Source organism: Falco naumanni, chromosome 8 (genome assembly GCF_017639655.2).
Source record: "Falco naumanni isolate bFalNau1 chromosome 8, bFalNau1.pat, whole genome shotgun sequence".
Lineage (NCBI taxonomy): Eukaryota > Metazoa > Chordata > Aves > Falconiformes > Falconidae > Falco > Falco naumanni.
This window is the reverse complement of record NC_054061.1, coordinates 42,562,716-42,576,854: the sequence shown is the minus strand read 5'-3', so window position 1 is coordinate 42,576,854 and position 14,139 is coordinate 42,562,716. Positions and strand designations below refer to the sequence as shown.

Sequence of the window (14,139 nt, the reverse complement as noted above, 5' to 3'; positions counted from 1 at the left end):
TGAGGCTGATTTTTGGATGGAAGCTGCAACTTAAATGATGCAACTATTTCTAAGAAAAAGCTACAGATATATATTTATTTCTAAAATTTTATAGCTGACAATTTTCGAAGCATGAATATGAAGCCCTGCAGAACCTCTTGCATAACAGCATTCTGCATTTTGGACTTTTCTGTTGGAGTGATATCTATAACATTTACTCAGAGTTGAAAGCTTTTCAAAAAGTAGTTTGCATATATTTGGAAGAACACCCCAGAGGTTTAAAGGTGTGAATTCCAGAGATAATGCCTTTTCTGTTGATGTTTGAGTGTCCAGCTGAGAGGATTTTCCTGCAGCTGAAGTCTTTGTGGACTGTGCTGACCTAAGAGTGGGAATGTTTTCCTCTTTCTGTTCTTAATGACCCTATACATTGGTTATTTGAAAATAATAATAATAAACCAAAACAAAACAAAAAAAAACCAAGAAACCAGAAGGAAATACAGAAAGAAGAAAGAATACAGGAAAAAAAAATAGGAAGAAACAGAGACATATCTGGGATTGAAGACTGGCAGGAGAAAAAACCTCCAGGGAAGTGATATGTGGAAGAACTGTCAGCCTGGATAAAGAGATTGTCTCAAAATTAGCTGTAGTAGTCCTGGAGGCTGGTTGGAGAGACGTGAAAAGCTCAAGGATTTGCAGATTATTATGACGAAGAAAATAATCTAGGTTGATCAGTTTGGCCTCACAGGAGACTAGACTGGGAAAAAGTGATGGAAAAGGGAAGAGGGGTAGGGAGGAGTCAGTATAAGGGGGCAAGCTGAGACAGGACAAAGCAAAAAAGCTTCGGCTCGATGGGCGAGAAAGGGAATAAAAAGCTGAAATAACTGGACTGCAATTAATTGGAGGGATGGACAATAAGATCTGAAACTGAGTTTATAGAGTACTATATGCATACTTCACAGACCCCTGAACCTGTCATCTTTAAACATAACTTCAGTAACTCCTGATTGTTCATATGGGTATCAGTATGATCTCCCTAAAATTGTGTACAGACACTCCAATAAGAAACACTTATTACTGCAAGAAGGAGGACTCAAATGACAGCATTTGCAAGAATGAAGATCTCACTTTCAGTCCATTTGTCAGTAGATACTATAATGCAACACTCACTGTCTTCTGTAGTACACAATATGGATGAGCTCTTAAAAGCAGTGAGATTTGTTTTGGAGGAGACTTCCTTGATTCATTGGTGCTGCATGTGGATTGGGAGAAGTGACTAGTGGGAAGGAGAAAAAGGACAATAACTACGTGGGCAAAAAGTACTGTCCTTTGTGCAAGGTCTGTATGCTGTCCCAGAGAACTGGATGTCACCTCTACCTGTGTCATGAGTAGGATTCACCTTCCGTGGTGTCAGATGTCTGTATCTGTAGGCATGCACGTCTAAGCCAATCTGAACTCCTTTCATATCCACTGGAGAAAAATGGGTCCTTCAAAAAGCAATTCTTCTGACCCATTTTAGTTATCTACCTCGAGGAGGCAAGTTGTGCCCTAGAAGTGCCTGTTTCTCTCCACTGTATAGGGAGATGGGATGGATTCTACTCAGTATTCCAATATGATGGCAGGCAACTCACTCAAATCACTCTTTTCACAAATCATATGTTTGATTTCCAGAATGTAAAGACAGCTTTAGTTCAGTGTCCCATAACTGACTGCTTGATTCTGCCACTTAACACACTTTTAATGCAATTTTAAAAATGTGAAATATTTAGTGGAACCTTTTATTTCCGCACTGCTTTATTAAATATCAGCCATTTATTTTTCAGCTATTAACATTATTCCCACTTCACATTTTGAGAAACAGAAGCACATGTGGTTTTGGAAACAGAATGACATATGAAAATATATGTTGCATACGGATACACATTAACGGAGGCAGGGCGGGAACTGAATATTCCTGTTCTAGTACTTCGCATGTATGTTAATTACTGTAATTTTAATAGTTATGATTTATTGCAGCTCTACCAACTGTCCAAAACTTCACACTACAGGCATCTCTACAGATGAGTAAGTATATCTTTTAAATGAAGATGTCACCAGTGTGACAAGGTTGGATGTATATTCAAAATTTGGCAACCAAAAAGGAAAAATTAAACCAAACAGCATGAAATTAGATCCCATGATGAATAATATGGCTGGTGACTTGTGCAGAACAGCCGGGTGTTACACAGCATTTCCCAGCCTATCATGCAGGAACCATTAGAACACTTAAGAGCTACAGCTTCATCCCCCCTCCGCCTCCCATGCAAAGGAGGATGGCAAACATCACCACTACTCCCCGGTGACCTGACCAGCACGTTTGTTTCTCTGAGTAATGAAAAGCTTAGACAGATATACAACATTAGGAAGCAACAAACAACTCTCTATTAAATTTAGAAGATTTTTTTTATCTGAAAGGAAACAGAGTAGTTAATTGGCCCACAATTAAATAGAATTGCCATTAAAAAAAAAAAAAAAACAACCCCAAACCAACAAACAGCTTGCCAGGGCCGGTTTCTGCTTGCCTTTTATAGTGTCCTGATAACCTGTCAGATCAAGAAATAAATTAGGAATATTCTGAACACTATAACATCATATTTATGGATCAAGTTATCCTGAGGGACAAAGTGCATATGGCAGACATATGCAGTTAAGCAAGAACAGAAAGATAATATCACTATTCCATCAAGAAACTTGAAGGGCCTGAGGGAGCAACCCAGACTCATAAATACAGGACCAGAGAGATCACTGTGAGTGTTTATTCTGACACTGCACAGTGTGGCTTATAACAGTCCCCTGATTTAACATGACCCTCAGCTGGAACACGCCAAACTCATGAGAGTGTCTTACTGTGTCACCTGATGGCAAAGTATTATTCCAATAACATGGGTGCCTTATTTTATACTTAGACATCACTTTTCTGGGTAGTGAAGTTAAGAAAACTTCTGTGCCGCTTCTCCTTTTAAGTATAGGGATTTGTCAGAAATGGAAAGCTGAACAGTTACACCATATATTTACCCAAATCTAACTATCTCCTGATTTTTTTCACAAGAGAGGAAAAACCTCATGAAACATATCTCAGAGAACCAACAGCAGTAAAATTCAATCACTCTCTTTAAAAAAGCAGATTCAGTTTCAAGGTAACTTGAAAAAAAAAAAGGTGAGGCTTGTTCATTATAGTATCCTTTTATAACTATGGGGAAAGGAAAGATTGTTCAAGATAATCTACGGAAGTCTTGGCTAAAATACAACTGCAGCCCATGATAGCTGGGTGTTTTGGAACCAAGGTTTGTTCAGTGGAGTTTGACAATTTACTCCAGTTTGGAATTATTTCTAACTGTAAATTTTCTTTGAGTATATTTCATTTGCATTTGTTGGTACATGTGAATAAAGCAAGGGAGCAGATGTTGAAAACCTCCTCAGGAGAGTTTATCCTTTCCCACTATGTTTGAGCCAGCAAAACAGGTTCTGATTAGAGGGAATACAAGAGCTCCCTAAAGAGTTCCTAGAAGCATTCCTGGCTCACAGCATCACCTGCCACCTGGAGCTGTACCACTGCAAAATTTTCCCACTGGAGCCATGCACACCACACTGCTCACCTTTGTACAGGAACACAGATACACGTTTCAATATTTGCTTTACAATGGATTCTGGTTTTTTCCTCGTATGAACTAAATTTGTGTACACTCCTAAAATTTCACTTTTCCCCCCCTACATTAAATTGCTTTCCCCCATCAATCACTCTCTTTTAGATTCCCAGAGGATATTTCCTTTCCTTATCACAGTTTCAGAGCTGTTTGCCCATCTTCACAATATTTATACCAGCTCACTCGATTCCTGCATCGTATCCATCATCTCTCTCACTAAGGACAGATTATTTTGAGAATGTGTGAATCCTTAAATTAATTTGGAAGTGAGGTCAATACTGAGAAAAGCCATATAATCCCTTTCCTAGCAATGGAGAATGCTTCTGGGTTCCCAGCCTCTGCCACTCCATACAGCAAGATATCAACATGAGTAATAGCACCCAAGTGTCCTATATAATATTAAAGGTCATCATCTTCATACTCTAAGGCTTACATTCAAATTTAATATTTGTTTTTTCTTGAAGGATACTGGTGGAGTAGAGTAACAAATTTCTCTCTGTGTAAAGACTAGCCTGCCTTCAGCTTGGCTTAGAGGGCCGAAGCTTTGCTTCAGATCAAAGATCATGTAATTCATAACAACTACAGCTGGCAAAAGCACAAGTATATTTTTACAGTCACAAATGTTGCAAAATGCTTTAAATATTAACTTTCACAGAAAATATTGAAAAAAAATAATTTGAAACAATAACTCTCGAAAACATTTTGTTGTGTATGTTTAGTCAACAAAACTACAAAAGCAAACTGTCTGCAAGATGTAAAATGTTATTCTATTGAAAAGTGACTCTCAAATCTGCCCAGTAGCACTTAGTCTATTGCTTCCTAACAAAATTGATTTCCTTAATAATGTTAAAGATTTGCATCTTACCATTGCTACTGATAGTAAAATTGGGCATTTTCTGTTGCGTCTATTAGTATTTTGCAGAAACCAAATAAAAATAAAACAGCTTATCCTGCATCTCAGCATTTTCAAAGCATATTCTCATTGCTTTGCTAGGAGAATTTTTCAGTAGTATTATTGCGGTACCTAGGAGGCTGTCTACTGTCAGCAGTTTTGTGTTACTTCCCATTCTACAAAATGGAAACCTGCTCCTGCACTGCAAAATGTAACCTGTGTGAATGCATTTGCTATCAGGTTGTTTGCACAGCCATCACTGAAAGCTCAGCCTGGATACAATCATGCAGTGTTTGCCCCATGTCTGCTTTCAGGTTAATGCATCTACAGAAGGAATATTTTTTCATTCTGCCTGGTTTCGGTAGTTATCTTTTAGTTTCCATGGTTTTATTATTGACTATCAGTAAAGAGAAAGCATATGAAGCTCACACACTCTACAAATATACCTGTTATCCTCTTGTGATATGACCTTGTGTGCCACAGTCCCAGTTAGAACAACCTCGCCAGACTTCCAGTGTGGAAAACTGATCTAACAAAGCTTGCCTTGTGGCCCAAAAGGTAGGATTTTCCACTGGTTTGCATTTGGTACAAGTATTTACTAATAAACAAAATACAATGAGTATACTTAGAGATAGGCAGTCAAATTTCAAATTCCCTGGGCAGAGTTCTTGTTTCATAATAGTTGTGGTTGTATAGAAATTTGCCATACACTTCCCTATAAGCACATCGTTTGTTTAGATGCTCAGGTGCTACTTCAACCTTCTTTTTGTTGGCATCTATTTATGGAACTCATTTTTAAACAGCAAATTCAGACCAATGTCTAGGGCAAGGACACTTGTTTCTGACCTTGCTCTATCTGTATGAAGTTTATGATGCATTAAACTGGCCACTATTCTTCTTGAGATCAGACTATCAAATTTTTTCTGCATGGATGTGACTCCATTTTGTATACATATGTGGAATCTGGCTCCTAGTATATCTCTGATCCTACCGAGAAAAATGCAGGAGTCTAGAACATGGTGTATTGCTTTTGAGAACTTGAGTCAGACTCCTAATTTCAGTGTGAGTCATTTACATTTATCATCAAACAAAACTGCATTAGGGTCAAAGTCTGCTGAGGATTTTGCAGTTACTCTGAGGAAGGTGAGATGTGGTGAGGATGGCATAGAAAGAAGTAGTGTCTAACTAACCCCCATTCAAACAGGAACACTGTTTCTGCCCCACTCAAAGCCTGCTGGTAATAATGTCAGAAGAATGACAGCAGCAGATGTGGAAATATTGTAGCTTTAATTCAGTTAGCTCAGTACCAATGACCAGAAAGCTATGGAGCGATAGGCTAGCAGGCCGAATGAGTAGCCAAAATAATCGGGTGGGTTGGTACAGTTCCATAAAGCACATACACTGCATTTGAAAACATAGCACTAAGCTGAGAGCTGGCTAAACCTACTGCAGTTGTACTTTTTACTGCAGGGTTGAATTGTACCCAATATTTTTGGCTAAAGTGAGTCCTTTGACATCCTCTAAACATACTCAAAAGCTGTACGTTACGACTCCATTTAAGCCCAGACAAGCAGCACCATATGGCATAGAAATCAGGCATCTCCTCTTATGTGACAAGTCTACATTAGACCACGAGAAGACCTCTTACTGTATGTTCAAAACCTGGACATCCATCGTCTTAAAACACAGTCTGCTAACGTTACATGTTATGAGCTTTTCCGAGTAAGGTAACTATACACTGCATAGAGCAATCATTATGTTCTTTAACACGAGCCTCTTTCTTGATGGTGGAAGTCAGCATTTTTGCTGCATAATGGGAAGTAGCTGTGGGGATGTCCAGAAAGAGGAGTGAGAACTGGCTAGTGCTAGCAGTTCAAGAGCTCACCTGGCCAAAATCAGATTCTGCCCACATTCAAGGGAAGATGAGCTAAGAATCAAGAAGCAACTGCAATTGCAATTACACAAAACCTAAGAAAACTTCATATAGAAACAATCACTGAACTTCACACAGAAAGACCTAAAAAAATTATTACTGATTTTTTAATATTTTTTGATCTTTTTTTCTATATAGTATGAACAGAGCTGACAAAATTTTGTCTGCTTAATAATTTCCATCTTGAGAATCTCTTCCTAATGCTTTCAGCTTTGCCAGACATTAATTGTTGGGACTGAATTTCTTTGTGCTGTTGGTCTCATCCTGATTTCTTTCTTTAATGGCACTATAAATGGTGAGATACTTCTTTCAATGAAGTTACAAAGAAAAGCTTAACTTGACAATGCGGATCCATGTGTCCTCATGACACTTCTTAATTCTTTCAGCTTGAATGCTTATAACAACAAAAACTTCACCACTTAATAGAAAAAAATACATATGTAGTCTGCTTATTAGGAAAAGTTTGAAAGTATTATTTTACTAATCTACAAGTTTAAAAACCAAAAGGCAAGAACAATGAATCTATGTTATTAGGTTTTTTAATAGGAAGATTAAAAACCATTTTTGTAATTATTTAATGAGTATGTTGGTAATACTGCAGCACTAAAATATATTTCCCGCCATATTTTTAGAACTTTTGCTACAATCTCTTTACTCTGAATTTTGTCAAGCAGGCTGCTCAAGCAATATAAGAGTCTGTATTTTGTTGTTCCTGTTTAAATTTCTTGAAATCTGGCCACTCAGCATCTCTCTAAAATAATTGCTAAACGCGCTCAGAAAAAGCTTCTTAGCAGCTTGCAATAAATACTTACAGAGCTGCCACATGTTGACTGTGTTTCTGCCTAGCATTAGCAATTTAGTGCAATTGATAGCAATAGCTGCTGAGGCATCAAATGCTGAAACCAGGAGCAGAAGCAAAGCCCTTCTGCTGGTCCCAAACCAGCTGGAGGCAGGAAGAGGAAGCAGCCTAACAAATTGGAGGTGAGGGTAGGAAAAAAGAACAATAGTAGGTTCAGAAGCAGAAATAAGAGAGGTAATGTTGTGAGCTTGGAAACAATAGGAATTTGAACTGAATAACATGAACGTAGTTATTCAATGCTTCTTAAAATTGTCCTCTTTCAGTATTTTGGTCCCAAACCCTCTTTACTGCATGTCTTCCCTAATATGCAGTGATTACAGAGTTATTATTTTCCTCCTTAGCTATTTTTTATGATTCTAAGCCTTATGGTACTTAGTGGTTCACACCACCATTTGCCTCCCCACATTAATATCTCTTTGAAATCAAGTACATTATTTGAAGAAGAACAGGAGATTCAGTCCACCATTGGCATAAATGTCTTTTAACCCAGCACTTCTGAGACTCGTAGGTGTCAGCGAAAGGAGAAGGAGGCATAAGAAATGGATTATTTCGAGTGGCGTCGGGAAGCCTCTAGAAAGGAGGCCTTCACAATCCCCGATGCCTGCTCAGCAAGCAAGGGCAAAGAGAGAGGAATGGGGGGGCTTTGATGCATGAGACGTTGCTCCCACCCTGGGGGAGTACAGGACCAGGGTATGCTGCTGCAAAGGATCCACACTGTCCTCTGGAGAAGCTGTGCATGGCCTTAAAACAATGGAAGCCACACAGTAAAAAGCTTGTTCGTGATTTTCAGGCTCCAGCGGAGAGCTGTATGCATAAGAAGGGGTTGCAGTTGCATTTGGAGCCTAGTACGATTCAAGCAAATAGGCTATATTAGATTTCAGTGTCCTTTCTGTCCCCTCTGCAGGAGAGTTTAGGGGCTACTCAGGGGTAGAGCAGGGCTGCAGGTCATGACCCAACACATCAAGGTCCGTGATGAAGAAACTGAGCAAGCAGCGCTGACAGCGTAACTGCTGCTGGCCTCTTGCTCTGGCTGCAGAGTGGGTCTGCTGGTCCCTGCTGCAGGATCTGATGTTTATAGGTATAGAAAGTACACTTCAATTAGAGTAGTTCAGATGAACAATACTAACAAGAGGGCTTAAATATCTCCTAAAATTAAGTTTCACAATAGGCCCTCCCAGGGCCGGCTTTCTTTTGGGGGCAACTTTCACTTGAAGTCCTCCAGAAACATCCGACTTCATTGCCTCTGAAGGGTAACTGGATCATGCTTTGAGGCAATATCACTATTTATGTGTTCATATTTCCCCAAGACTAATGTTCACAAGTAACATACTCAAAATCTGTAAGAATTCAGCTTCAATATTTTCCTTTAAGGCTTGCAGAAGCCAAGTGGATTTTCTTTTTATTTTTTAAATGTGAAAGTAAATCTATAACTCATCTTAAAGCTATATGTTTGTTTACCCTACTAACTGCATTTTATGAACACTGCAAAATTTCTGTGATTAAAAAAAATTATTCTCTCCCTGAACATTGGTGTAGTCTAAAAATCAAGAGAACAGAGCCAGGTACTTATCTACTTGCCTAATACTAATAACGTGAGTCATCCTATTGACATGCCTTTTTGTTGTTGAATTGGGGCCTATAGACATAAGAGAACATCATTTATTTAATGCTTTTGTCACTGGAGGAAATTGCAGAGCATTTGGATGCGATTATTAGTCTTTTCTCCAGATCTATTCAAGAATGGATGATCCTTTACCATCTAGTCAAGATATCTTCAGACATTACAATGGCTGAGCCGTACCCATATATACATATTGTAAACATTGGTCAGAAAAATCCAAATGAGCATAGGTGGCAAGAATGCTGTGAATCTTCTTAACATTTCACATGTATCTAGGGAATCATCTAAAGCCAAGGCAGCATCTAGCATTCAAATCCCAACAGGCAATTTTCTGTTGCTTCACTAATCACCACTAAAAAATAAAGTTTACCTTTTCACAGGTAAGATTAAGTGCTTTCCTACTTAATACTTTATAATAGAAAGCAAAATGCATTTAAACTAATCACATATTCTTTTTTCTCACATACTGGCTACAGAGCCCTTTCTCTGGTTTATGACTGTGTAAATCATTGCATTTCTACATTATTTTTCCCTGACTAAATAAATTATTGCTGTAAAAGAAAAAAACTGGAGGTTTGAAAGAAGAGTCAGGGGGTACTGCATGAGCTTCCCACCTCCTGAGTCATTCTGCTGTCTCTCCCAGTATGTATCATCTAAAAAGATGATGAAAGGAATATTTTGTCCTTTCTCATGCAATATGGAATTAAGTTTTTACAATAAAAAAATCATTCTTATATCTATAAAATGATTCATAAAACACATGTGTTGCATATGACATTTGCAGCAGTGCAAAACCATGTTTAGTCACAGAGAAGTCCTCCATTCTGTCTTCCATCAGGGAGAGGCTGTTTTGGGAGATGAGGGAGGGGAAAATCCTGTAAATCTCCTATACCTCACAGAAACAAAATGATGAATTTAGGAAGTAAAGAAAGCCTCTGACTGAATATGGTATAAAGAAGCAACAGCACATTTCTGCATTAAAACTGGGTAATCCCAGAGATCTAATTGTATGCTTTAAATTACAGTCCAATTTGTATTCTGGATACAGCACCAATATAGCCTCCAGCAGAAAAAGAGAACACTTGTGGATGACCACCTCAAAACAACAGCAACAAATTACCACTATTAGGATGAAAAATACAAACTCAATTGTAATTATAAACACACAATCTTAAAAATACATAGGACCAGAAAACTCCCAAGAGCAACAACATTTTTTATTATTGTGCTAAGACCTAATTAAATACTATGAAAAATCCATGCAGTGGCAAAGATGGCTATTACTGCCTCTCCTCTTGTTCTATTAATATTAATTGAAAGCTAGGTGTGGCACCACAGGAGAAGAATCTTGGTACAAAATAACTGGAATCTATTAACTAAGCATTTTAATTAAATATTGTATTGTCTTACCTGATCAAAAGAGAATTACAAATCATGGTATAAGAAATATCCATACACTTGTAGATGATGAGGCTCCTTCTACTGCAGGTTCAGGTTCCTGGGAAAAGAAGCTTGTAACTCTTAATTTCACTGAAATGAAAAAGGGAAGAAGTAAAGAAAGAACCTCCCCATGAAAGCAACAAAGGAATCTCTGCAGTATTCTGTAGTCACTTCGCCTGCTTCCTGTTCTAGAGATTCACTCTTTGAATCCCAGCATCGATCAGAAAATTGGTTGTGGGGAATAAAAGAGGAAGGGGAGGGAAGGGCTGAGGGGGAGGCAGGCGGCGGCACGCTGCGTGCGAGCGCCACCTGCCGGCGCGGACGGGAGCTCGGCCGGGTTCTTGCGCCGTCAAAACTGTATTTCTGTTTTATAGTCGTATATTAGCCCTTGATTACACAGCTTTTAAATGAAGTAAGTAGGTTAGGACTAACGAATGCTTATATATTCTTAAAAATTGGTTTGAGATTTAAACTGCAAAACTTTTTTTTGAAATAATGAAGTAGGTATTTGGATACATCTGTACACAAATAATTGCAGAAAACTAAAGGTTCTGCCAGATGTCTTTGTTTCACTATGTACTAATGCCATTATGTTTAAAAATAAAGAAGTAATTCTTTATTCAGAAACACCACTACAAGTGGTTGAGAATAAGAGCACCTACTTTTTTTCTGTTTGATTAGTGATTCTGCAAAATATAAATTACATTTATATCTTTATAAAAAGCCAGAGGGAAAAAAACCCGTAAGATGAAAGGAATGGATGCTTGGATTTAACAAGGACTATTACATTGTTGCTCAATAAAAATTTCGTTGTGGTGATCTGTTTTGCTTATTTTCATCCCAGGCTGTCCTGAATTTTATAGCATCCTGAAATGGCTCTTTCATACTCTGGAAGCTATTAGTTGCAAAAGACTAATATACAAGTTGTCTGCCTCACCTCAGTTGTCTCTAGCCATGATCCACCTGACAGCAGTTTTGGATTTACTGTTACTAAAGCATGCCTTATACTGGAGAGCTATATAGCTGAGTGTATCTACTTTTCTCTCTCTATTTCCTTAAAAGCTTTCTATCTCTTAAACCTGCTTTGTCACGTCAAACAGCTAGCACACACCTGCATGCAGGGCTGGCTCAACAATTCTCAGCTCTGGAGGAAAATTTCATTGCAGCAAAACATGGGGATTGGGAGAGGAAAAAGTGCAAAAGTTAACTAGGAATGCATCTAGATGAAACACATGGATTTTTTTAATTGGGATCCACGATCTAACTCATCAAAATGATCACTAATGTCAAGACAGGGAAGTTGCTGGGGAGACTCCCTTTCAGTAGCATCTCATATTTGTATCAGCTTAAACCATTCTTCACGGTTATCACAAATCCATGGAGTGACACTTCTTCAGGAAAAAGATCAATTTGTATGCTTGTCCAATCCCTACAATGGGATCTTAGACCATGAAAGAACTCCAAAGTCCGAAAATAGTTCAAGTAATGATAAAAGGTCAAAATACCTCATGTGTGAGCATAGACTGAGTATTTTAGAAATCCTATTGTCACAAAAAAATACGCTCTCATTTGACCTTGTTTTAAGGAAATTTTCCCCTATCCCCTGTAATACTAATTTATATAAAAAGTAGTAGTTATACCTCGAAAAAGGATTTCACTGAAAAATACAGACGATTTTTACTCACCCCTATAGCAGCGCCTGAACGGCGGGGGTGGTGGGGGTGGGAGGGGGGTGGGGTCGGGCGCTGTCCGCGGTGCTGAAGCGCACTCTGCCATCCCAGGGGACCTGGCACTCGAAATGCCCGGAGTCTAAAGGTCTAAAGGTCATGTGACTTTAAATGCTTGTGAATATACTTTGGCAACTTTGTATAAACATGGAAATGTACCATGAAAGGATTTAGGCCTACTATAAACCTATATTGGTGAAGGTGATATTCTAAAGCTTACTTTAATGAAGTCACCCCTTGAATGTACTTTTCACAAAACAGTTATTTCATTGGCATATGTAACATTAAAACTTCGAATATTAATTTAAACTACTTCACAAACCAAACAAAAATTTCTATGCTATCTAAAAAACCCAAAGATCATTTGAATTAATAATATCTGCGATATTAAAAGTGAGATAAAAGTATTATAAGAGATTTTGAGGCTGTATGAATCTGTATTACTTATAATAATACTAATATATAATACTTAGCTATAGAGCAGCCATTCAGTTAAAGGAGTACTGGGAAGAAATATGCATTTCAGCTCCATTATAAACACTGTTTTCTCTCTCCCAAACTCAAAGAAACTGTTATTCTTTTTTATATTCTGTAATCTTAATCCTTCTACAGCCTATCACTCTTTCAATTTTTTAATCTGTAGGTATATGACAATGACATCTTAATAGTAAAGCTCATTGGCAAAGATAGATTTGCTTTTCTGTATCTCTGTGAAGAGTACAATGAAAATGAAATATGATAATATCTCATATATACCACAATAAAATGCCACAATAAGTGAAAGACAATAAAAATTTAACTGCTGAAATTCACAGGAATTTTCTAAGTTTACATTTTCCTATAAAGACTGCATTTGTCAGTGGCACAAACTTGCCCAGCTACAAGTACATGAGAAAATAGTGAGGTTTTTCTGTGAAAAATTCAGAACACTGTAAGAATCAACAAAACTCAGTGAATCTCTCAGAGGTGGTTCTGCATCTACTGAAGCTCTCCAACAACACCTACAAACATCGTTTATTTATGGGTTAAGTAATCATTGTAATAGTAATTGTATAGGCATAAAAATATCCCTTGAATAAATCTCATTTTCTGATTTTCTGATTTTCTGATTTTTTTATTTAAATATCTTAAAAACTAGGATAGCTAGAGGAGTCTTTCTGCTTATTCAACCAGGCTGATAGAGCTCCTTTCTACCAGAAATTTCTCTTTTCCTCTCAGAGCATGGCTAACAGTCATCTGTATAAAAAATAACCATTCTATTAAATCATGCAAAAACATTTACCCGGAAGAGATGGAGCAAAAGGTCAACCTTCAGTTTCCACAGTGCATGGGATGTTAAGCCTAAGGAGTAATGCCAATAGCTATTCTGGCCAACAGACACTTATCTACGCTTGTCTTTTACATGCCTCAAAGAAATAGCTGTTTCACATATTTAGAACCCTTACTTTTCCTTGCCTTTTTATCCATAAATCTCTCAACTTTTAAACTCTAGACCTGAATCTGTAAATTGCTAAGGCAAAAGACAGGTCTGCAGAGTGAGCAGGTTCATGGTTCCTTGAAGTGTCATTTTATTAAAAGACATAAATGAATCTCAATCAAAACTTATCAGTCTTTGTTTAGTTCTCATGAAATCAGAAAACCTATCATTCTTGCCTTTAATGTCTGAGAGTCAACTTGGCAAATTACTCATTGAAGTGAAACTGAACTTTAAGATGATTCTAAATATGAAGCATATTTTTTGACCTGTTCCAGAGTTACTTTAACAGAAATTACCCTGGTGACTACTAAAAATTGGCAATCTTTTAATTTTATTACATTTCTTTCATATCTGACGTCTTTGCATCTGAGGTGTATTACTGCAGGCTGCCAGTTTTTTATGTCTGCCAAAGAGGAAAGATAGCTTTGGAATTTAAAAGATTTCTGAACATTTTTCTACGTGATGAAAACTATTTGGCAATCTTGATAATTACTTTTGAAAAATAGAATATGTTAAATCACATTCGTGTTT

The 14,139-nt window shown here is 37.6% G+C and overlaps 1 protein-coding gene across 1 annotated transcript in view; it reads right to left on the bottom strand.

The window, feature by feature from the left end:
- Window positions 1-10,628, bottom strand: part of SCN2A (sodium voltage-gated channel alpha subunit 2) — an 80,764-nt gene extending 70,136 nt beyond the window's left edge. Inside the window, exon 1 of the mRNA XM_040604433.1 lies at window positions 10,375-10,628. The gene's annotated coding sequence lies outside the window, so the exon portion shown is untranslated. The remainder of the gene's footprint in view (window positions 1-10,374) is intronic.
- Between the last annotated feature and the right edge of the window lie 3,511 nt (window positions 10,629-14,139).